General features: G+C 38.3%; 2 long non-coding RNA genes across 5 annotated transcripts in view; both read right to left on the bottom strand.

Moving 5' to 3' along the window:
- The window catches only part of LOC311441129, a 145713-nt gene that overhangs the window by 109126 nt on the left and 11748 nt on the right, over positions 1-24839 (bottom strand). The window lies entirely within an intron of this gene.
- LOC311441141 lies at positions 1625-24771 on the bottom strand. The gene is made up of 3 exons (XR_014695827.1): positions 24697-24771; positions 2693-2743; positions 1625-2154 (listed from the first exon to the last, which is right to left on the bottom strand). It is a non-coding gene; the product is annotated as an uncharacterized lncRNA (long non-coding RNA).

The raw sequence follows: 24839 nt of genomic DNA, 5'->3' as shown, positions 1-24839 counted from the left end.
AAAGAGCCTACCAGACATGAACAACCCTTTACTATATTATGCCGTCAGTACGTCTAGAGGGAAAATCTAGAGAGAAAGGACAGGGAAATTTCAGCAATAAGTTGAAACTATACTTACAATTCAATCAATGAACTGAAGTGCTTTCTGATGCTGACCACTGTTTTAGTTTTATTAACATCTCTGATAAATTCATTTTCATTTAAGCACTTGTTCAGCCTGGAGAAGAGGAGGCTCAGGGGCGACCTTATCGCTCTCTATAGGTACCTCAAGGGAGGCTGTAGCGAGGTGGGGGTTGGTCTGTTCTCCCACGTGCCTGGTGACAGGACGAGGGGGAAAGGGCTGAAGTTGCGCCAGGGGAGTTTTAGGTTAGATGTTAGGAAGAACTTCTTTACTGAGAGGGTTGTGAGGCATTGGAACAGGCTGCCCAGGGAAGTGGTGGAGTCACCATCCCTGGAAGTCTTCAAAAGACGTTTAGATGTAGAGCTTAGGGATATGGTTTAGTGGGGACTGCTAGCATTAGGTCAGAGGTTGGACTCAATGATCTTGAGGTCTCTTCCAACCTAGAAATTCTGTGATTCTGTGATTCTGTTATGGTTTTTCTTTTTGTATGAGGAAAAATAATATCCTTAAATAACAAAAGAACAGATCAAGTGTGTTTTTTCAGTGCGTTTCTGAATCAAAAGCATCTAGAAAAAATTAGGCACCATCTTTGCAACCAAAATGCTGTAAGATTAATGAAGGGAAGTCTGTAATGAGCACAGACAGAAAATAAGACGATAAATGCATTTTTCTGCTTTCTTGAGGAAGAATTACTGGTGATTCCTGAACACTTCAGTCTGCTGCCCCCAAAGGTCCTTTCCTTTTGTCTTTTAACATTGGAGTTTGGGGGATTCAATTGACCACAGTGCTCCACTGCCTAAATCAGTTGGCAACCTAGCATGAAAGAAGTCAAGAGAAAAAACATTTTAAAAGGTGCTGCTTCCATAAAAGCCAGAGATAAAAATTTATTGCTTCTGTCCTCACCACTGACCCATTTCTATTGAAGACTGGATAGGATGATACATGTGCGTACATGAGTAAAGCAAGAAAGAAAAAATATCTTATCTTCAGTAAGTGTATGTAGGGAATACACATGGAAATTTTCAATTGGGACTGTACAAATTTGTAGATGTCACTACATGACTTACTAGTTTTAAGATCAGATAACATAATTTCATAAACTCTTCTAAATAAAAGAATATACAGAATAAAATAAGAATACCATGTACAATGACTGTGTTAAAATGAAAAAAAAAAAAATCTTTGTCTTGTAGGATCTCTGCTTGGTAATATGATGTCAAACCGCGAAGGCCACGGGCTGTGCTTTGTTTGAGGTCTTTGGTATTCTTTTCAGACACAAGAAATTTATCAAAGCCTGAGAAACTGAATATGCAGCTTGGCATTGAACCCTGTGAGCTGCTGCGTATTAAGAGAGATCAGTATGCTTTTGAAATTTACTTTTGAGATTCCCTCCACCTCCCACCACTCATCACAAAGTAGAGAACAACTGAACTGTTGATTGTTTTAAATACATGTCTTTTCAGGAAGGGAAAAACTGGTAAGCCAGACCGTAACTGTCAGGATTGTCTATTCTTAGACAAGGAGGGATAAAGGGATAAAGTACAACAAAATAAAAAGAATGAATTTCATGAACGAGACTAATATATTCAGAGAACTGGAAGGCCTTACAGGGGGGAGATAAACCTGAAGCAGCTCTGGAGAGCTAACAGTTCCTTAAAGAAACTCTAACAAAGGAACAAAAGGAAACTAACCCAATGTAAAGGAAGGACAAAAAAAATTAATTAGACCCCTGTTGGCTAAATCACAAGCTCTTTATTGACCTCATTTTAGATGAAGCCAGACTCAATTGCTAAGGATGGGAATAAAAGGATAGCATTAGCGTATATACAAGCAACAAGAAACAGTTCACTAGCCAAGAGCACAAACAATAACAAGAATACATTCTAGAAGTACACTAAGAGGAGTAAGGCAAAAAAAACAAAAACAGAAACAAAAACACAAAACCAAACAACTTCTTCTTCAGAGAGGAGAAATAGTGACCGAAGGTGCTCAGAAAGCTAACGTCTCACATATCTTCTTTGGCTTTAGTCTTCACTAGAAAAAAATTGAGAATTGATGTCAGCATAAGAAGGCTGGATCTGGGAAGGAAAAACTTAGAGAAACTTGTGCTTTGTTTACAAACTGCATGAACCTGATAATTTTGTGGAATTTAAAACATTTAAAAGTTGGTTCACATTAACATTTGTTTTTAAGCATGTCTAGAAATTTGGTACGAACTCCAGAAAATTAGAAAAGATGAAATATAGCATATTATCGTTGAGTCAATTTAGTAGAAGTTATACAGCAGCCTTAACCTAGTCCCTAAAAACTACCAACACAATCAATTTTTCAGAATTATCAGGAAACCAAGAATATGAGTAACCGTGAAGAACCAGTTACATCACATCTATACTTTTTTTTTTTTTTAATAGTTTGATACGTCTTCTAACCTTAACCCTTCTGTGAGTGGGACACTAGCAAATGACACACACTGCCCTGTGCTGCTTTTGAGGAAGTTAGAGGAATCAGTTTAAGGGAAACAGTCTAGATAGATCAACACATACGTTTATTGAACTGTCTTCATAGTACTTACCCATTACTAACACTTCCAGTAGTTTCTGAGTGACAGAATGGAGCAGGTCTCCTGGAATATTATAATATATGGAATATAATATATGGAAAAGGCAGAAAGCGCAATACAAGAGAATATGATTTAAAATTATCTTAGTCATCTTGTATATTGGAAGGGTGGTGGTTTTTTTTTTTTGTTTTCTTTTTAAGAAAATCATTCCACACAGTCAGCAACAGTTAGGAAAAATGATGGTTGCACAAATACAGGGTGGAGAACCAACTACTAAAAAGCTTCTCTGCAGAAAAATGTGATATAACAGGGGATCACAGAAAAAAACATGAATCAACAGTGTCATTCTCTAGCAAAAAGTGGCCATCAAAGCAGGATTACAGATAGCAACATGAACTCTACTGCCTCTGTGTTTCATAGCACTCATCTATTTTGCTGTAGCAATGGGTTCAGCCTTGGGGACTGCCCACCAGAAACGTGTGTTACTTGCAGAGGCTCCTGAGGATCTGAGGTCTAAGATACAAAACGTACAAGGAAAGCTTGAACAAATTGGGATTGCTAACTGTGAAATTCTTCAAGTATATTACAAGCTTTTGCAGAGATAGAAGGAATAATTGATCCTCAATGTCCATGAAGGAAAAGAAAAAAGAACAGACTAAAACAGCAGCCAGGAAAATCCACTTTCTATCACCAGAAATTTCTAAGTATATGCAAAATAAGCATTTTTCAGGAAATACAGACAAACTTTGTCTTGTCATTTCCTTCTGTATCTTCCTTCAAGGCATCCTAAACTTACCTTTAACCCTATAATCCATGATTTGAAGTCAATTCCCTGCCCATTCAAAATATTCTGTAAGTTACACTATTTCCTGTTACTATCCTGAAAGAATGTGGTGAATGGTGAAAATATTTTTTGAAAAAGTTATAGTTTTTGGTTGCTATTCTAATTAGTATGATTGACAGATGTGACAGTATTTGCAAGAAGCAGTACTAAGATCTATAGTCTGTTCATGATAAAGAGTTCCAATTTCTAGTGTGGCATTTTCTAGTTAAAAAAAAAAAAAAAACTTTCATAAAGGCAAAAAAAAACACAGTATAAGCTGACCTCAGAATGCTTTCTACTCCTGACAAAGGTAAGACATTGGTCCTTTCACCTCCTGTAACTACATCTGTTTTCTGTTGCAGGGAGTAATATATGATATAAACAATATTTATTATTTTTATTGTGATTTAAATAAATTCTCCTGGGTTCCATCCTATAGTAATCTCCCTACAATCATAAATATTGCATATAGTCACAGCAGCATTGGGTATGTGGGAGCATATTTGCTCTTTCCTATCATTTAAGTTGAAATAGTAACTGCCTTTTTTTTTTTTTTTTTTTTTTTAAAAGACATTCATTTAAAGTGGGAGGGTTGGGAAACAGACTGGATGACAATATTAAAATCTCTTGATCATCTGCAAATCTTCTGATTTATTTTATTTATTTATTTTTAGGGTCAAAGAAGAATATATAAAAACAATTCCATCTTACTGCACCAAGTTTCCCAGTCTTGTTCTTGCAGGGAATACAAGAAGCAGGCAGTACTAGAAGAGGTCCAACACCACTGCTGGTTCCCAGGTGACACTGGCTCAACTCAGCTCCCACCAGCACATCCCCACCCCTCCTCCCAAGGCCTGCTGTGATCACTGACTGTCTTAGCACTGCATATGGGCTGGGTAGCACCTAAAAGAACCTAACAGCTTTGTAACAGCCAGTTTGACAAGTAAACAAAACCAAAATATCTCTTGCTCCTTAGAAAGTGAGCTGTTTACATGGCTAGAAGCCTTCCTTTGAATTTTATTTTAAAATCTTTAGAGTAAGACTTAGAAGGAAAAAAATACCACTTTCCCCTGCTATCTTATTTGCATTTTGTATTTCTGTATGTAGACAATTTATTAATATTTACAAATTTTAATTCCTTTTTTTTGTAATTAGTTTTAGTTTTTGCACTCATGGCTTCTGAATATTAACATTGTTTTTTATTACCAGCATATCGGTCTGTGTCACTCTACACCCCTACCCCCTCAAGGTTGTCTCAATACACACTGGTAAAAGTTTCAGGAGATTTTATCTGATCCAAGATATTTCTTATATAAAAAGAAAATCTAAAGAGTTCTAAGAAGAACATGGTTAGCTCTCTGCACAAGAATGAATCTCTTTCATGTAAGAGCAGATACTGTATATTTGTTTTTATAGAATTCCTGAATTTATATGTTCTGGACAAATTTCTCTCACACAATGCTTCACAGGAATGTGAAGATTATATATAATCAGCAACATCAGCATGTAACATCCCCCAAATCCCTTCCTCTAACATTAAAAAAAACACCTTGTAGGTGCAAAGTTTCCTTTCAATTACATGATTGTAAAAATCTTCAGAAACACTTGAACATCAACAATAAAAAAATTTCACTGTAGCAAAATATTTTGTTCTGCCCAAAAGAATTGATGTGGTGAAACTTAGATATTTAAAAGACTGGGTTTGAACCTGGAGCATGTGTGGATGTGCTGAAAAGAAATGAGAACACCTTGTTCATATTCAGTTACAAATGTAATAGATGAATTTGCAAATTTTTAAGCCTACCTGTGTCAGTATAGTAACTGTTTTGAGCCATATAAGATGACGCCAGGATGACATCCGGCTACTGAGAAGTTCCTTACACTGGTCATTGATAGGCAAGGATTTCAGAAAAGGTCCTGAAAACAGTGCAGTCCTACATGAAGAGAATTCCTGATCCTAGTGTTAATTACTAAAACAAACAAAAAAACTGAGCAGTTCTTCAGCTAGGGCAAAGGAACCATCAGGATCCATAGACCCTGCCTCTGGCCCCTCAAATCCCACAGTGGTTCTGGAGAAAGGACATCTCTACTGGAAAGAAAACTCTGCTTTTTTGATGTTGCTGTACCTCATGGCATCTTACAGCACACAAAGGCTGCTGGAGTGCAAAGACATGGAAAAAAAAAAAACTCATCAGGACAGCAAAGGTACTGACAACTGGACTGGGATGAGAAAACGTGAAAATCTGTGAAACCAATGAGATGTGGTGGAACAACACTGGCAAACGCTGACAAAAGAATGTATTTGCTGAAATGATATGGTTGCTGAAACAGTGAGTGACAGGATTGCCAAGGAGAATTAGATGGCTGGGTCACTGGCCAAACAACAGGAAAGTTTCATGGCTATAAGATTACGCATGACTAATGCTGTGATGGGAATGGAATTTGCTCAAGAGGAACAGTGTTAAACTAGCAGGAGATTAGGGAAGACAGCAATTGCACACACCTGTTCAAGATGGAGGCTCAGAAAAATATCAGCTATTTATTACTTATATATAAAAGATGGAGCCAAACAGTAACCCACAGGTACCAAGATTAAGATCTATTTGAGATGAGTTTCTCATCTCATGACATTTTGTAGACAAGAAAAACAAAGATGAAGATTAATCTGGCTACTTTAAGAATGTAAAAGCATTAAACGGAAGAGGGAGATCACAAAAAATCAAACTGCAACTGAAATTGCTTATATCCAAAGCCACTATTAGTTCTGCTGATGTCAGCCTACACTGGGGTTGTGGTGCTCCACTGACTCACCACCCTACAAAGAGTCCATCTTCAAGCCGAGGCTTTTCAAGCAGAGGCTTGGTGTGAGAAAGAAGCAGAGCCTCTAGTTTAGCTGCAATTAGGAGTATCATAGACGGCAAGTGTATAAAGAACCTGTACTTGCTCTGAGAAAGAGCAAATGAGAAAAGCTTTGAGCTGGCGACTGTGCTGGGTCTAGAGGTGGTTTGCTTCATTAACCTCCCAATGATGGAAATGGTGGGCGATAGCAGGAAAAATGTAAGTTGAAACAGCTCAAGGAAAGATGACAAGAAATCAGAATTAAGATGAGATGTGACAAGGAAGATTTCAGAGCAAGGGGAAAAAAAACAGGGAAGGAGAAGATGCAAATAGGAACTGACAGTAAGAAACTGCTTGGGATCATAAATGAGCTCAGTGGAAAGAAGCGTGGCACTCACTAGGCTAGAACCACTGAATTATGGGATTACACTCCCAGAACTCAGCACAGCAGCATCCTTTCCCGGCCACCCAAGCAGCTCTAGATTTATTATACTGTACATCTCCCTGCCTGTCCTTGTAAAAGCTTTGAAGTCAATGCTGAATGGAAAATTAACCAACCCCTCTCTCATCTCTTCATTTCTCATTAAATTAGTGAGAAAATGTAAATGTTACTTTCTTCCTCTGTCTCTCTTTGCCAGTTGTTGACATGTCATGAGCTAAAGTGAGAAGATTTAATTCAGAGCTTTGTGCTCTCTTCAAAAGTCAGTGGCCTTCACAGGTGCTAGCAGGAAATATTCAAACTGCAGCACCTTTGCTTTCAGCTGGTGTTGTGACCCATGTCCATAATACACAAAGGAAGAACTTAAAATGAAAGGCAGTGGGGTGCTTATGAAAGCATTTCTTTCCTGGGTTCAATAGTATTCTATGATAAATTCATATAAGGGCAAACCTTTTCTAGGACTATTTCAGAGGAACTCCTACATGGAAACTCTTGGAACAAAGAAAATCCACAGAGCTGCAAATGGAGTGTTCTCCATATAATTCTTGAAAAACTTTGGTAAGTTTTTTTTTCCTCTTTTTTTTTTTTTTTTCAAAGGTGAAGAAGGAGAGGGAGTTTAGCTTACTGAGCCTTCATTAGATTTCTTGGTTTAGGTTTTTTTTAGTGAGTAATTTTCAAAGTACCAGAACTGTCTAAAGCCCAGAATGAACAGAAAAGATGCAAAGGAGATGCCCCTTTAATGGAAGAAAAACCCTGTGCTTTCCTTCATCTTGTTTCCCTTTGTATTTTATCAGGTCTTTCCTCACAGAAATAATAAAAATAAGAAGTATGGCCACTGTCCATGTGGTTCTTCTGTTTTAATACATTATTCAGACAAAAAGAAAAAACAGTCTGACAGGTTTCATTCAGCTGCTAACATCCATTTTCACTGAGGTGGGATCATACATTTAGGATCAAGCATTCCCATCGATTTAACCTTTTAAGAAATCTAGGATTCATCCAGTATCACCACTCTTGGCCTCAGGACTGAGTTCTGTATGATGCCTTATCTTGTCTTTCTCCTCTGCCCAAAGGGCCACATGCTGTTTTAAAAACAGAGGTAAAAACCTATTAATTCCCAAAGAAAGCTTCAGCTCTTAGAAAAAGAGAGCCAGATTTGATTTATTGGAGTGCAGTCTGAGACACCCACATGGCAGAGATTTCTGCAGCAACCTTTTAGGAGATACAACACTTTGCTCTGCTGTTCTTTCCCTGTGCAGTGTTTGAAGTGGCACTGTATATACTATATGACAAATTACACTTTTGGTTCACAGCTTTCCAGTGTGATACAGCTGTACCTAAAATTTAGCAGTAGCCTTGATGCCCACCAAGTCCCTGCAGGTCCAACAGCTACCACCTGTTTGGGGACAGAGTCTCAGCTCCACCAGGGAAAGGCATGTTATGTCAATTCTAGGGCTTATTGTCCCAGGTGAGACAACTGACCCTCTACTCTTCACATGCATCAATCAGCATTCTGATACCAAACACTACCAATGATATCCTGTTTTGATATGATATCCTGCTGATGGTATCCTGTTAGAACTCAGAATCCATCTTACCCAGCTCTACAGGGATGCTGCCTGGCAGATGCTAAAAACACCCGATCCACCTGGCCAGCAAGAAAGATCCCATTGTGTTGGAGCTAGGAACATCTAGGCACCACTCCTCCACCTCCACTCTGCTTTGGGCACCTCCCATAGGCATGGTTCCCAATATATAACAATTCTGTTCTCTTTTCTGTTTTCCTCCACATCTAGAAAGCCTCTAGTCCCTGTGGTCCCTCCCCAGGGCTCTGGAAGGTCTGCTCCTGTGCTGAAGCACACAGTGGGAAATTCTGGTGCTGCAAAATTCAAAAGCAAATCTCTCAATGGCTAATTAGAATCAGTATTTAGTGTATGTTTCACTTAACTCTTAGTAATTTTCTACTTTTTCAGGGGTGAGGGGCAGCAGGGAACACAAAATCCTATGATACAGCTATCTATGCTACCTACACACTGTACAGTCTGGCAACTAGGAAAACATACCACCTATTTTCCTTCTGTTTCCATTCCCTTCAGATTTATTTAATCTTTTGTTTTTCTTTCAGATTCTGAAACTCTTAAGTAATCATAAAAGCTCTTGAAAAGTGAGGTCCTTTATCTTTCCACAAAATTAGTACAGCAAAGGTTACTTTCCTGTGCAGCTGGAGGCATACACTTATAAGTGAAAGAGTGGCACATTCTCCTCAGCCAGCCAGTTCTCAGCCAAGAATCTAACAAAGAAATAATTTGTGTTTATTTGAGAAGTTATTCCCCACGTTGTATCACATATTCACAATGCTCTAGAGAAACAATAGAAGACAAACCCTGCCCCAGGAAACTTAGAAATAATGAATTCATGGTTCTTCTCTCCCTCCAAGAATTGCGTACTAGTTATTATGGAAAAAAAAAAAAAAAAAAAAAAAAAAAAAACATTAAGAGCTCAACGTTACAGGGGGGAGTCAAGCTGAGGAACAATGCTCTTTCTTCTACCCACATACCCTTTTCTACTTCAAGGGCAAGAATGCCTACTCCCATCTCCTGCTTGCTGTGAAGAAAAGAGAGGGATACAGCAGGGAAATAGAGTCTGTGGGATGAATGAACTGAGCCAGTCTTTCTTCCCACCTGAGCTACGGAGGGGCTGCTATGCTGAGGAGCTGGAAACATCTGCAAAGAAAGTGCTTTGCCATACAATCTGTGCTTTCTCTCAGCTCCCCCTCCACCTGCTTATGCAGCAGGTGCAGGATCTTCTCCCCATGAACACCTGCAGTAGGTCAGCATCCATGTGGAAACACGGGCATTGAGCCTGCAAGGGGGGAAATCCTGAGGGAAAGATGAGATTGAGGGCAGGGGAAGGACAGTAAGTGGAAAGAGCAGAGACCTTTAGGACAGAGAAAGAAAGATGGACTGGGTGAGAATAAAGGGAAACATAGATGAGAATTAAGCTCTTGAAGGCAAAGGGTGAGATTTGGGAAAAGAAAATAAGACAAAGCTTACCAACACCAACAGATCATGAACATGTTTGAGAGAGCTGAAGAAGGCCTTTCCCCATCTTCACTTTTTTTTTTTTTTATTTAAAGTTATTCTAAGAGAAAATTACAATGTTTGGGAGATTGAATAGGAACAAACTAGAGGCCATGACACAAATAAATAAAAATAAGTAGGTAGGGCTAAAACATGGCTGTCTTAAAACGGATAAGAAAAAAAATCTTGTAGCGCACTAGTGATCCAGGTGCCTATTGATTGTGTAATGTATCCTACTTAGTATCTATAAGCATTTTAGCCAAAATCCACTGATACATCGTGGTTTGTGAAATACCAATGTTATCTATGCAAAGGTCAGACAACACTAACACTAGCTAGCCAGCTGCAATCATGAAATGGATAAGAATTCATGCAGCTGAAGCAATGACTTGAAAGTGTTGAAAGTATTATGACAAACATCTTTATAGTTCTTTTCCTACAGCTGCATATAGTTGCAAAAGAGTTTTTTTTTCCTAACAGGGGAAAGAAAAAAAAAAAATCAATAGGTATCCTAATCAATATCCTCCAAATTTCTCAAGTCTTTTTTTTTTTTTTTTTTAAAAATAATAAAATAAAAAATGAATTAAAGTGACAATAAGGATATTCTGCTTCTAGCCAGAATTACTTCTGTCTCAGGTTGTACAGTCAGAAAAGGGAAATAACGCCCAGGCTACCTGGCTTATTAGTATGTCCAGGAAGAGAATTGACAACTTGTCAACTGTGCCTTCTGCTTCCCGTCTCCAACTCACTGATGGAAGTAGCTGAGCCAACAGGAGCTGAGGGGGAAAAACGTCTATTTACTACAATATGGTAGCAGTAAATTCTTCCCTTCTCCAAGCAAGAAGGATGAAAAATGGTTCAGAGAATTATCTCGTTCACAATGATTCCTGGACCTCCTTAGTCATACAGTATTTTAGGTTATTCTTAAAATGTGGTTGCTATTCACTAAACATTTAGATAAATGCCATTGATACTTTCTTGAGCTAAGACAGATATGTTCTTTGATTTCAATTTAATAAGGAGTCTTATAAATTCTAACCACCAAAAAGTTTGAGGTTGTTATTGAGATGCCAGAAGTAACTGAAGAGATTGAGTGGGCATATGTCTTTGCCATATTTTGAAATTTGTAAGCAATTTCATTATGCTTATTTGCACAATAAAGTGAAAGCAGGTGTGAAACACTGGTAAGATTCATCTCTTTGCTACAAGGAATGTTTGCCTCTTTTCCTTATTTACTCAATCTGTGATCCAGAATTCTGTCTCGAACTTGCATATTCTTCCCTGGTTGAGTGTTTTTTTTTTTTTTTAATTTTATTATTATTATTATTATTTTTTTTTTTATTAACAACACACTTAAGAAGATTGGGGGGACAGATTCTACAGGTCACTGCTTCTAATTTCTGTTATGAGATAAGAAGAACTAAATCTTCACAGCCAGTTACTGTGTATAGTAGTGACTTTCTCCACAATATTTGTTATTCAGTACAACAGTTTGCTAATGCTGCACAATATTTTTAAATATGAAAATACATATTGAGATGACAGATAAGAGTGTTCCATAACTTTCATCCTTGGACTAATGATTCTTTGTTTGCATCAACACAAGGAATGATAACGGTTCCTGAAAAGTTGGTATTGTTTGTCACATCTCAGGTCTATCAAGATCTCCCTATTTTCTGCTATTTTCAATACAAAAGAAAACAAAAAATGCATTAAGTTTTAGAAGCTTAGCTTAAACTTTAAAATCAAACTAGTTGACATAATTCTAGATAAGTCTTTAGATATGGACAGAGTGATCAATATTACCCAAACAGGCCTGGAAATGACTTCAAGGTACAGTCACAGAGTACATTAACATTTAACCTACAAATAAAGGCACAAAGGCTTATTATTCAAAGTCAGCTTGTAGAACAAACATTGCAGTTGTCATCCGGCAAGGCAGAAGTGAAAATATTGGTACATTTAGCATACAAGGTCTCCTGTTTTTTAAACTAGTGAAAATACATGCCTAATTTTTCATTCACGTTTCTATGCTGGGAAAAAGTATTGTAGTCATATTAACACTCACAGAAAAGATGAAAGACTAGTAGAGCCTCATCTGGAATGCCTACACACTGCAGAAATAGTAGGGTCTCATGTTTCCTTTTGGCTAGGAATATGGCAATTCAAAATTAAATGTTTGGCTACTTAATTTGAAGCCAAGATGACTGAATTCCTCTTAACAAAAAGGTTTATTGATATACTTTGAAGACCTCGTGAACATCATATACAGTAACACAGAAAAATGAGACTAGAAATTTTAACTCAAATATAGAATGTTGCAAATGATCTAAATGGCAGTTCATTCTGGCTTTGTCTTTTGCACCTTTTTTCACTTGCTGTTTGTTTCTCTAAACACCTATGAGACATAGGGCAGATGTGTGGAAATAAAGGCCAGTACACTTTGGCTTGATTTGAGGAATTCTATCCTCTGGTTGAAAGCCTCCAGGGTTATGCAAGCACCCAGACAGTAGCACACAACATTATGAGAGTCCCCAAAGATTAAATTTTGGCTAGTTAATCTTCTATCTAAAGCTTCATTTGGACACTAGTTTATTCTGTTAGCCCAACTACATGAATTTGCATATTCTCTTTCCATGTCTCCTCTTGAAGCTTTCTACAGCATGTATCTCTAGCAAGATACATTCTGCTGTAACACCTTGAGAGAGGATTTGGGGAAGAGGGTGAAGAGTGAATCTTGCTCACAGTTGCTTTTATACTTTCTCAAGAAGATAAGAATACAAAGCTATCAGAAAGGCAATCACTCAACTTAAGCTAAAGCAAAGCCTGCACTAGCACCTACCCACATACAAGTAGTAAGAGCCATCCACAAATTATCCACAGATCTAAAGGAATCAGCAAAACATTTTAGTTTTGCCCCATAATTGCAAAGCTAATAAAACGTGTCATTCTCCAACAGGTCTTTCCACACATTTATTGAGGCAGGGAAATTAAGGTAATTCAAAAAAGATCTTTGTCCAGGCAGAATTGTCTTAGCAATTTACAAAGATGTGACAGAGGGCAACAGTTTGCCATATTACCAGCACTGAGGCCTGGACCTCATAACGGCTTTAAGATCTATTGGTGTATGCCACTGTGAGGAAAGACAACTTCCCCGTTTCCATGGAAGTGAATATTTTGGTCCCTCTCTCAGCAATTCTGTCTTCAGAATAACAAACCCCAACCAAGTCGCCAAGCTAATGGTAGCAAGGATTTGTCCATCAACCTCAAGGAACAGATGTAAAGGTAAAAGCAGAAAAACATTTTTGCTTTTCACATGGCCGTAGCATATAATCTTTAAAAACAATCTATATGTCACAGTTGGCTGGAGTCAACAAGAGACCCTTATCACTGGCACTTTGAAGTCAGCAAGACAATGGCCATGCTGAAAGACCAACCATGTTTCTGTGTACAAAAAAAACTATATACTGATTGCAAAGAAGAAAGTAACAACTTTTTTCCATAAAGCCCAACATGAAAATACTTGTCTTTTAGACATGTTAGTATTAATAATCCAAATGTCCTCTCTGAAGTAGAAAAGAGGAAACAACAACAGTAGCAGGGCTACTTGATTTTTTTTTTTTCCTGCAGTACTTTTAACGTAGGTAGGCATAGAATTGCACAAGTAAAATCCCCTACATACAGGAGACAGTCTGAACTTCCTGTAACATGAGCATGCACACATTAATCGGAAAAGGTTCTACACAACTAGAAAAACTAATGAATAAAAATCTATATCTGGAAATGAAGTACTGCTAAAATACACACTGCAGGCAGGAAAAAAACAGTAATGTTTTACCTGGTAGTAATTGTACCTGGATGGTAACTCTGGACCTAGGAATTCCTGAATCCGTAATTCTACAAGCTTACCAGAAAATGTTTTCCCTGCATTATATTCAATTTTATATACCATCTTCTCACATGTTTTCATATTACGAAGAAAAAAAAGTCCTTTGTACTTTTAAATTTGTTCAGTTACATTCATCTTTACCTCTTGAAAAACATGTTGTGACAGCTACATGGGACTTCATAATATGAGTGAAAAAAGCATGGAGAAAAAAAACAGTTTTGAGCCCCTATTTATCAGCCTCAGGTATTACTTCGTTTGCTCTCCTTTCTTGTTGAACATTGTTGGGAATTGCCCTAGTTTGTGTCCAAGCATCAGTGACCACTAACAGACTTTAGTAACTGAGAACAGCAAAAGTACATTAACAAACTAACCCAGTCATCTTTCCTGCTAGGGATGCTGATATCAAACTTCAGTCCCACTTCACCTGAGCAGAACAGAGACTTAATAACCTAATGAAAAGTGGTAACCTAATAACCACCAAAAAAGGGGTATAGCACACAAAATGAACAGGTGGTTGGAGGAAAATTAAAATACAATTCTTTCACACCCATGAAGGTATGAAACCATAATTTCTCAACCAAATCAATAAAATAGAGTCAAGCAACAGGAAAATTTCTTTGCACAGATACTACCAGCTTCTGAATACTTACATTCAGAGTCAGCTTACAAGGCCCCTTCTGCCATACTCTAATTTCAACAGTGTTCAGGCTTCTGCATGGACTTCTCCATTGCATCCAAGGATAGATTCTACTGCTCCCATTTTTTTCAGAATTTGGACTCATGAAAAAATTAACAATTTTCTCTGAATAGTGAGGACTGGTGGGAACTGGCAGGATGCGCCCTGACAAAGCAGGATAGGAACACCCTGCCTGAACTGGTAAATCCTGAGGGAGTCCAGACACAAAAAGCCAGGAAGAGGAAGGGGGGGGAGCAGAGACAAGGACAAGTCACCCATGTGCAAGGTTGGACTCAGAATAGGCAAAGCTATTCTGGAGTTGCAGTTGAGACCTGAGCAGAGCAACAGAGTGTCTGAAAGTACATCAGTGGCAGAACAAAAACATAGGAAAAATGTGAACCTGTTAATGAATAGGGAATCAACCCATATATGAGAAATATAGAAGAGGCCAAGGTATTTAATATACCTTCTTTGCATCAGTCTTTACTTCAGTCTGCTCTCAGGTCCCCTTGTCACCTAACAAAGTTTGAGATAGACAGGATCTACCACGCACAGGGGAGTCAAATTATGGAATACTTGAGTAAGCCCAATATGCACTGTTCCACAGAACTGGACAAAGCATACCTAAGCATGCTAGCCAGCATCACCATGAGACCACTTGTATCATCTTCAAAAGGCTGTGGTAACTCTTTTGGTCCTCAACAAGTAGAAGAAAGCAAACATTATTGCCATCTTAAAGGAAAAAATACACCACACAATTTAACCCCAACTAAAAGAAAAACAAAAAAGCCACTTAATTCCCTGCATCCTAGCCTTGCCATTCTATAAGCCATTTGGGCACCCTTAAGTGCCTGAGCAAATTATTTACCAAGTCCTCATGAGGCATGTCGATGCATGTGAAGGACAGAAAGGTAATTGGGAACAGCCAGTGCAGATTTACAGAATTGCATTTGAGCAGTGTGATTACCTATTATGATGAAATGACTGGCTCTGAACCAGGGAAAAGTAGAGAATGTCATCTACTTTTGCTTTCTAAAGACTTTCACTAGTGTCATCAGACAGATAAGTCAGAGTGACTGGAAATAAGTAAGTGGACTAAGGTGGGTCTGCACTGTCTACACTTTCAGGGTCAACACTTTAAAGTCAAATTGACAGTCATAATTTTGTTTTTTAAATGACTGGTATTTCTTCCGGTTTGATGTTGGAGTTAATGATTCGAGACATCTTCACCTGTGATCTGGTCAATGGTGGTAGGGGGCACACTTCAGTAAGTTTGTGGATGGCACCAGACAGCAGAAGGGAAGGAGGCTGACACACTTAAAGACAGGACTGCCATCCAGAGGGGCCTTGACAAGCCCAGAGAAAGGACCAATAGGAAGACTCAGTAGGTTCAACAAGGGCAAATGGAATTATCTGCATCTGGGACAGAATGACACCAGGCAATAATACACACTGTGGGGCTAGAAAGTGTCTTTGCAGCAGAGGCAGCTTACATTAGTTACACCATAGAAAGTGCCTCTTCCATCTACTATCAATAAAAGCAAGCCTACTTCATACACCAGCTTCAACGTTTCATTCAATTTCCCAGCCTAAAAATAAATTGCTATAATCTGATAAGATGTCAGAAGGAAAATGAATATCAGAAAGAAAATCTGTCATAATATAGACTAGAAGCAACTAGAACAATATATTTCATAGGTTTTCCTCCTCTCCTAAATTCTAAGACTGGTCATCAGAACTAGCCAGAACAGAAAAGGGGACAAAATATATTTAAAAAAAAAAAAAAAAAAGTCTGATGACCCATGACAGCCAGAGAGATGGTGAACAAGATGCAAATGAAACATTTATCAGGAGCCAAAGTGTAGACATGCCAGACATCCAATCTTCAAATAAGTTTTATCCTACAATATGCTATTGACACCGTCACTCTTATCACTTTTTTCTTTCCATTAAATGAAGTATACATGCCCTCTATTTTTTATCTGAGAATGTAAAATCAACTTTGGTATTTAGAGAAGAGAAACTAGGCTGACCAGTTTGCAGTGCATAAGTAGACTTCAGTAGAAAACTTATACAAGTTTATACCTATATTGCACTGCATTTGTTAGACAGATTGAGTTTCATGTTCTGCAAGTTTTTCAAAAAGCAGAGCTAGCATCAAAGTGAGAAGTGCCCAACTTCCTGTTCACTTTGTAGTAGTTTTGCATTTTCAAACAGTGCATAATCATGTGAGAAAATGGAGTCAGCCAGAATTATTTTTGTAGAACAGCAAGTTATATGTAGAATTTCCATTATAAGGAAAAAATAAATAAGGAAAAAAAAATACAGGCTCTCCTTGCTTTGGAAAAAGTACACTAAGACTTCCTCGTATTCAGTTCTGTAATATTTTCATATAACTATGCTCATCTCTGTGAAACAAGAGGACAAGAGGGCAGATAGACTAGACTTGGAAGTGCTGGTAAGATGAGAAAAAAAATGGCTAAAACACAAAGCATTGGTTCTCAGATGCTGCTACTAAAAATCATTAAGATATCTTCCACCATGAGTACCTGGTGCTTTCCATTTGTTTACAAAACTAGTGATCTGAGCTTTGAACACTACATTTGAATTAGTTCACCTGATCAGATAAACCATCACAGCTCCAAGTGAGCCAATAAAGCTAAATGAATTTACAGATGCTAGGGACTTTGTCTTATGCTGCATCCATCAGAAAGGATTTTCTAATTAACTTTAGAGGCTCAGTGATGTCCTCACAAGGATTTTCCCAAAATCATCCAGTATTGTCACTTGGTCAAGTATAGGAAGAAAGGAGGGGTGGGACTGCAAAGCCTACTGACTTTCCCCACACACGCACAGAAATTTCTCCCACCCTCACCAATAGCAGCTCGCAGGGCAGTGAGTGAGGCTTGTCCACAGAGGATAGCAAGGAACCCAGGTGCTGCACTGCACATCCTCTGCTGTCAGCCTTGACCATCACCCAGCAGCATGAGCGGATGCCTGGTATCTCATTCTGTGGCACAACTACAGGAGTAAGTTGGGAGAACAAGGAAGAACAAGTTGTTTTTGCCCAACGTGGCTTCTCTAATTGCCCGAGGATTAAGCTGCATCAGCAGCAAAACTATTTGAATATTTTCCCTGTATACATCCCAGCAGGTTTTTCTCCTTTATCATGCAGACTGTATAGCTTCTAAGTGCCAGTATTTTAACTTTGCAGAAGAAAATCCTGTTTTTAATTTTCAATCAGACTAAACACTTCCTCAGTAATAGGACTTCTGAGAGCTTACTTTCAGATGACTAATAAAATTCAAAACAGGTCTCCCTGATTTGTTTCACTGGTACAATATTCCCTCTTAAACTCTTGCCAAAGCTCCCATTCTAAGACACACAGAAGTTTTTCCCAAAGTATCTTCCTCCCTTATATTAATAAGGCATTACTCCCAGGTCTGTCATTGCAGCAGGTTTTCTTTTTGCTGACCGCAAACTAATCATACACAGATCTCCAGCCAAGCACTGTTGCTAGCTTAATTTTCTTCTCCACTTAGAGAGTTCAAAATTCACAGAGGTTATGTCATATCTTCTGCGTTATTGTACACACAGTGCATTACAATTATTCTGCTAAACCTTAAGCAATATTAGCATATATAACTAGCAATCCATTTACTACCATGTTGTAGAATTAAAAAACAATGTGTAATCTGGATTTTTTTTTTGTCTCATTCTTTTCACCCTCTAGGTGTTACAATTAATTACACCAGTGTTGGTGTTTTTTTTTTTTTTGTTTGCAAGTATTATTACAGTTAATGATGATTAGTGTAGATAATTTTGTTAGGCTCCCATTCCCTAGCTTAGGGGTATCACTTTCATTCTAAAGTGTTGTTTCTTATCTAACTTGGAAAATGAGATTAGATACATTTAAAATGATGTTTCTTATATTGTCTAACTATGTAGATTTATATGGTAATTTAAAATCTGATAAGCTATGAATGGCATAAAACTGCAATAAAGCAATCACAGCAGCTGACACTTTGAAGAGAATTAAATTGAGTCTTGCTTCAAAAGAAAGACAAAAAAATATGTACTACTACATGCTGGGGACCAGAGTGCTAGGGGAAACATTTATGGCTAGAGAGTCATTACTTAACTTACATGCAGTGCCCTCATTTTCTCTGCATGACTGGACAGGTGCATCCATTATGTGTTATTTCGGGAAGAGGAATAAAGGAAATAAATGGTCAAATACGAAGACCTGCCTAGAATGAGATTGACTGTGAGGATTTCTGTGATGGGGCTTGGATTACAGGCTTCTCCTGATGCAGTTCTCTTTACATACTTTTGAACAGACACAGATGGAAGAATAAGGGAGGAGTGACCCCAGTTCAGTGGATACAGTTTCTTCTAGAAATTCAAATGCAGGCACGGCAAAAAAAAAAAAAAAATTGCCTTCAGATTTAAATGCAGCTTCTAAACCAAAAATGGAAATTAAGTTACATATATGAACTCTGCATGGAAATGCCCATTTCAGTGTATGTGAAAGGGAACCAAGAAGTGCAATGTGTGACCTTGCTGGAATGTATATTAGAGGGGCTTTGAAAATGTGGGTTAGATTGGCAAAGGGAGGGATGGGCTGTGCCTTATATAAATCTAGTTTTCAGCAAGGGGAAAAAAAAAAAAAAAAAGCAGATACACGTGTAAAGCCAATGCATCTTTAAGGGCAGCTGAGTATGTCTGAAAAGCAGTAGTATTTGTGATCTACTTGTTTTCGTTACACAATCCATGTATTTATGACCAGGTAGTGATCAAACTATTATAACCACTGTTCTTGCAGATTTTACATCCGAATAGTAGGCACTGCCCTACCAGACAGCTGAGCCACAACACATCCCTTTGCTGGCTACACAGCCTGATTAGTTACCTGAAATAAAGAGGATAATCTTGGGTGAAAGTGATGGAGTTCCTTTACTCTGGAACAGGCTAGTCCTGAGCTAGCAAGCAGAATTCTCATAAGAAATAGGCAGTGTGATTCTCCTTCACTTTTTGATAAGTTTTTGTTTTCTACTTTTTCCTCCCTGAAGTCCTATGCATGGCTGGAATAGCTGGGATAAGGGCCTGAAAAGGAGTTCCTGAACCATGGAGGAATATGCCTTCCATTAGCTTTAACAGGAAAATAAATAAATAAATAAAATTATATATATATTTTTATCTCCCAAATGCAGTCTATGTCTGCAAGAGTTCAAGCACTTCCTAAGTTAACCAGAGTTTTAAGGTATGAATCCCTCTTCTCTTAAAAAAAGTTTTCTGAGCAAATGCTAGCTCTAAAAGCTCAGATCTGTTTGTTTGCAAGTCATTTGTCATTTTATTATTTGCTTTTTCTGCAAATTACATCCTCTTAGGCTGGGCTGTTAGCTCAACTGTGCTTCTGATCCCCCTGCCTTTTTCTGCTTTCTTCTTCTGCCCTCTACACACTATTTCCTTCCCTACTGCAACCTGGGCACAGCCTCCATCCCTCCCTTCTTCCAAAAAAAGATCCTCCCAACACTTGGCACTGCACCCAGGCCAGAGCTAGCACCAGGCACCTGCCTCCCACTCCTGCCTCTTCCCAAAATACACAGCACAGAGTGAAAAAGCAATATCCTCCCTCATAGTCCCAAATAGATTGTGAACAAGCAAAAGACTTTGAGCAGGTACCCCTGAATTAAGAAGTAAATATTACACAGAAAAAGATAAACTTCAGCTCTTAAATCACTTAATGCCTCCCCTGAAGTTACAGATCTACCACAGGCCAGGGAAGTCAAATCCAGGCTGTTTTAAAAGATGAAGGCAAGGAGGAACACTGCAGGCAGGACTCAGCTTTCCATCATGCTCTTTCATCTCCAGCAATCCTTGTTTCTCATCTGACACATCTCTGCTGTAGTCTGCAGTGCTTTTAATATCAGAGATACATGCAAAAATTTTCAGTGTCAAACCCACAGCAACAAAGAGTTCCAACAATTTTTGTGAAATACATATTTTCCCCCTGCCTGGTCAAACTCTTTAGCAGTATCAGTTAAATAGAGCTGCATAAATCCAATATAAATCAACTGTTTCGCTGTTCTTCAGCTTGGAACTCTTAAGTATCATTATGCTTTCATACTGCTCTAACTCAGCCAAGCAGCAAGTGGTATCTGCTAATAAAATGGCCTTTTTGTGAGGTGCTCATAGAGTATCTCTGCATAACCAAGAGCAAAAACAGTTGCATCCCTCCTTTTGGCAAACTGTCAGCTAGGCAAGATACTTAGACTAACCAAGCAATGTATACTAACACCACATGCTCCAGAGTATTCATAATCATGCAAATATCTTTGGCCCATTGACTGAGTTTCCGCAAGTGAACAATTAGTTTCTCCTCTATAAATTTTAATAAGCATAGGGCAAACCATCTACACTGTAGCTGTTAGCTTTTTCCTCATCTCATTATTACACAAAAATCCATTTGGCATTTGTCAGCTTTCTCTGTATATCTTCAGAAGAAAATTGGTCTCAGGATTCAGCAACTTCCTTTTTTAATACGTTGTCATAAACAAAAACATGTATTCACTGCTCCTAGATTTCTCTATGCGACTAGACAAGAAAAGTTTCACTTGGCAATTGTACTTCAGAGTATTTTCATAAGCAAATCACCAACTATTCATAAGTTTTACGTGTATCTACTATAAAAAGGAAGTGCTTGCTCCACTTTTCAACACAGATGCAATTTCATTACAGGTTCAAGGATGAGCAACTCTAAATGCATAAACTCATAACCAATTAGCATTATGGAGAGATCTTCTGTACTTTGAAAACAATTTATGCAAGTAGCTAAGGGAAACTTCCCTGTGATTATTAATTATAGTGGGTAATTAAGACTATTAATCTTACTGACTTTTTCCTACTAATTCACTTCAATTACTTGGAAATACCTGGAAATAAGTTTTTGTTTGGTTTTTTTTTTTTTTTTTGGACAATTCTTGTTCCAGCCTTGACCAAGAGATCCCTTTTCAGATGAACTGTTAGAGCATGGAAAGTGCATTCTCTATAACCAGTACAAACCACATGTAAAAGAACCCAGTTCAAGTGTCTGGATTAAAGACAGCTGCAGTAATTTAAACTGCACCTGTAGCATGGCAGTAGGAACTTCTTCACTGATCTCACATACATGCTTTCCAGCTCAGCTGATGTCAGGATATACAATAGTGAGAAGCAACAAGGCAGAAAATAATTCCTTATTTTTGTTAGGGGTGGAGAGCACTTGCTTAAGTACATTATAGTGTGCCTTCAGGCCTATTACTGCTACGCTGGCTTGAGGTTCCCAGTATTATAACAATGACTGTCACAGAACCCTGCTGTCAGTTTCAAGGGGCCTACCACTGGCTTATTTTATATATTTAAAGGACTACTGCAACACAGAAGCAATTTTTTTTTTTTTTTTTTTGACATCTTCACATGTCAAATATTTTGCATCTGATCCGACATTTTCATACAAGCCTTGTATTTCTGTAATGCACAGCACCTTCCAAAAGTGCACAAAACACTCTGTCACAAGCAGCTGTTTCCTTCCTGCAGCTCCCCAAGAGAGCCCTGCACGTGGATTTTATTAGCTGGCTCAAAATGCAATAGGCCAGGTGTGGAGAGAATATGACAGCAGACACTCGCTAGTTTAGAGAAACAAACAAGGAAAAAAGTGATAAGGCAGGCTTCCAAACTTTTTTGTTTTGTTTTGCTTCTGCTGTGCAGGTAGGAGAGGTGGCAGAGATGCATAGCTGTGATTCCAACATTCACTAAGGGGACCAGAAAGCAAGTTTAGGCACTGGACACTGACCATCCAAGACTGGCTGTTGCCTAGTTCTTTTCCCTGATGCTCTTTTGACTGCTCTACAACCCTTCCCCACCACAGTGCCTGAGACCATTTAGAGATATAGCTCACTCCAGACATGACGGATGAGACTTCTCAGGATTTGGATTATGTCTGAACAATTGTTTATTACTAACCAGGTTTGTGGTAAGGGACAATCACTTTGCTAGGCTTCAAAGTCTTTGACATAGTCTAAAGTATTTTGAACTGAGGACGGCACCTAAAATATTTTATAACAGAGCAGTTTTGGAGACCCAAAGGAATCCCGGGTTCAAGGACTGCTTAAGTGTAGATTTCCTAAGTGCAAATTTGGCCCATCTGCTCATTCAGTCTGGACATGAACTGCTGCATACCATAGGGCCTTCAGGTAAGGGACTAGTCCCTCTTACTCAGAGCTGTAGATGTACACTCATATACCATCAGAATAATGGTGATTATTCACCTCTAGATGTGCCTTATGCTTTACAGACATACATTAAGTCTAAGCCCCTTCTCTAAGGGCTTGTATCCTGAAATGCATTTAAAGTTTTGATATAGAATCCAAATAGCCCTGAGGCTATTTAATTTTCCTTTCAAGGTGTTGTGGATTTATACTTAGGCCCCTTCTCAAAAGGCCATTTTTGACCCAATGACCCATGATGGTTTCTTCAAAGCAAGCTACAATCTATCAGTCAACTTCTGTTTAGTTCACAGATCATTGATACAATGGAATTTAACAGCTGCTCAGGAGCTATTATAGTCTCTCATGTCAATCTGGTTGCCAAGGGTGTACAACAAATGTCAGAAGTCTTCAAGAATAATTTTAATTGATATTTACTGACCATACACAAGATGTAAGCCTTTATGCCCTAGCTTTTCCTCCAAAGGGTAAAGCCAAAATACCCTACAACATGAGAATTAGAGCTGCCAGAACAAATTGGTCAACACAGCATACATCAGATATATCCTTAAGCTGTAGGAGCTTAACAACACGTTTACTCAATAAATCCCTGCTCTTTGTTTCACTTCTATAAAATAAAACTAGCTAAACTTGAACAAGTTAAAAAGGGAATGTTTTTTATTAAGACCTCACTTCTATTTTGTTATAGGTCTGTTTTTTTTACAATCATTACTTTAAAATACCATCCTCAGAATGTCATGAATGCATCAAGTTTCAAGAACAGAAAGTCAGGTTATATAGATGGAACAATATTTATAGGCAGACAAAATAGTTTGTGAGGCCAAATAAATACATGATCTGTATTTCCTGCTTTGAATAAGTAATTGCCAGAGAAAAGAATCAGTAAAAGTCTAAAGAAAGTAGAAAGAAATCGTTAAAGAACCCAAAACACAGCCCTGAAATCCAGCACTCAAAAGTCATCCAAATATGCAGGTCTCTATATTAGAGTAATTAAGATCATGCTTTTTAAACTTCTTGAACTCTAATTTTAGATATAACATATAATATTGATAAAGCAACAGCTCTATTTGAGGATGACCCTTGCCAAGTGACTGAGCAGTTTCCTATGCTCCAAAGAAAGCAGCCACTGTCCCACATGCCTGTGCTGCCTCCGACCATTATTCCTCTGCAGATAGAAACCTTCCCCTGCATTTTCTGCTATGGCTTTGTACATCCACCCTGCCACCACCTGAGATGAGGATAGGTCACCTGTGCTGGTAGTGATGCAAAGAAAGTAAGTACTGTGGGTGCTGAGGAGGCCAAAGAAAAGCAGGATGATAGGTCCCTGTGGAAGAGGCAAGGGGGTGATGCAGTCCCAAGGAAGCATCACTGACAAAGACCAGTCTGGAATGAAGACTATTCTCACAGCAATACACATAGGACATGAAGAGCAAAATTTACAAGTTTCTGCTCAAAGCCAGATCAGTGGTGGTTTGGAGAGACACAAAGGCTGAACATGGAAACATGAAGCAGCAGCTACCTTCCTCTTTTGGTATTAGCAATCAATTTTGTCTATGTTGGTAAGAAGACTTAAAAAATAAATAAATAAAAAAAATGTAACTTCTCTTTTATTAAAGAAGGAAATGGGCAGAGATGCACTAGATTAGTAGTTAAAACATGAGAGAAATGCTTCTGTGGCCTACTTTCAAAAGGTAAAAGTAAAGTCTGCTGTTTGACTAAAAAGTGTCCTAAACACTAGGCTCTTAGCAAGGAGTAGGCAGAACCTGAGACACCAGTTGGAATGTAGTACTTGGAATCAAGGACTGGGAGAATTACAAATAAACAGTACTCTGTCCTCTAATGCTCATACGTGATGACACTTGAGCACCATGTGTTTTTTGCAGTGGATGAAGAGGAAAGACTATAATAATTTATTACAATATTTCCTCAAAACATTTTTATATTTCCTATGATATACATCAAACTGCAATCAGACTCTGACCAGAAGTGTAGGTATTTACATACCCAGGAAACTTTCTCAAACTGTCAGGGCTTCTCTGACACCATCCTATGTGATTTTGGAGTCATGTGGAAAAGAACCTGAAAGGAAGAGCTAGGATTAGAGCTGCATTCAGGTAGAGGGGTAGGCATCAGTTTTCATTTCATCA

The sequence above is a fragment of the Aythya ferina genome (genome assembly GCF_964211825.1).
Source record: "Aythya ferina genome assembly, chromosome: 1".
Classification (NCBI taxonomy): domain Eukaryota; kingdom Metazoa; phylum Chordata; class Aves; order Anseriformes; family Anatidae; genus Aythya; species Aythya ferina.
This window is presented reverse-complemented; position numbering and strand designations above follow the sequence as displayed.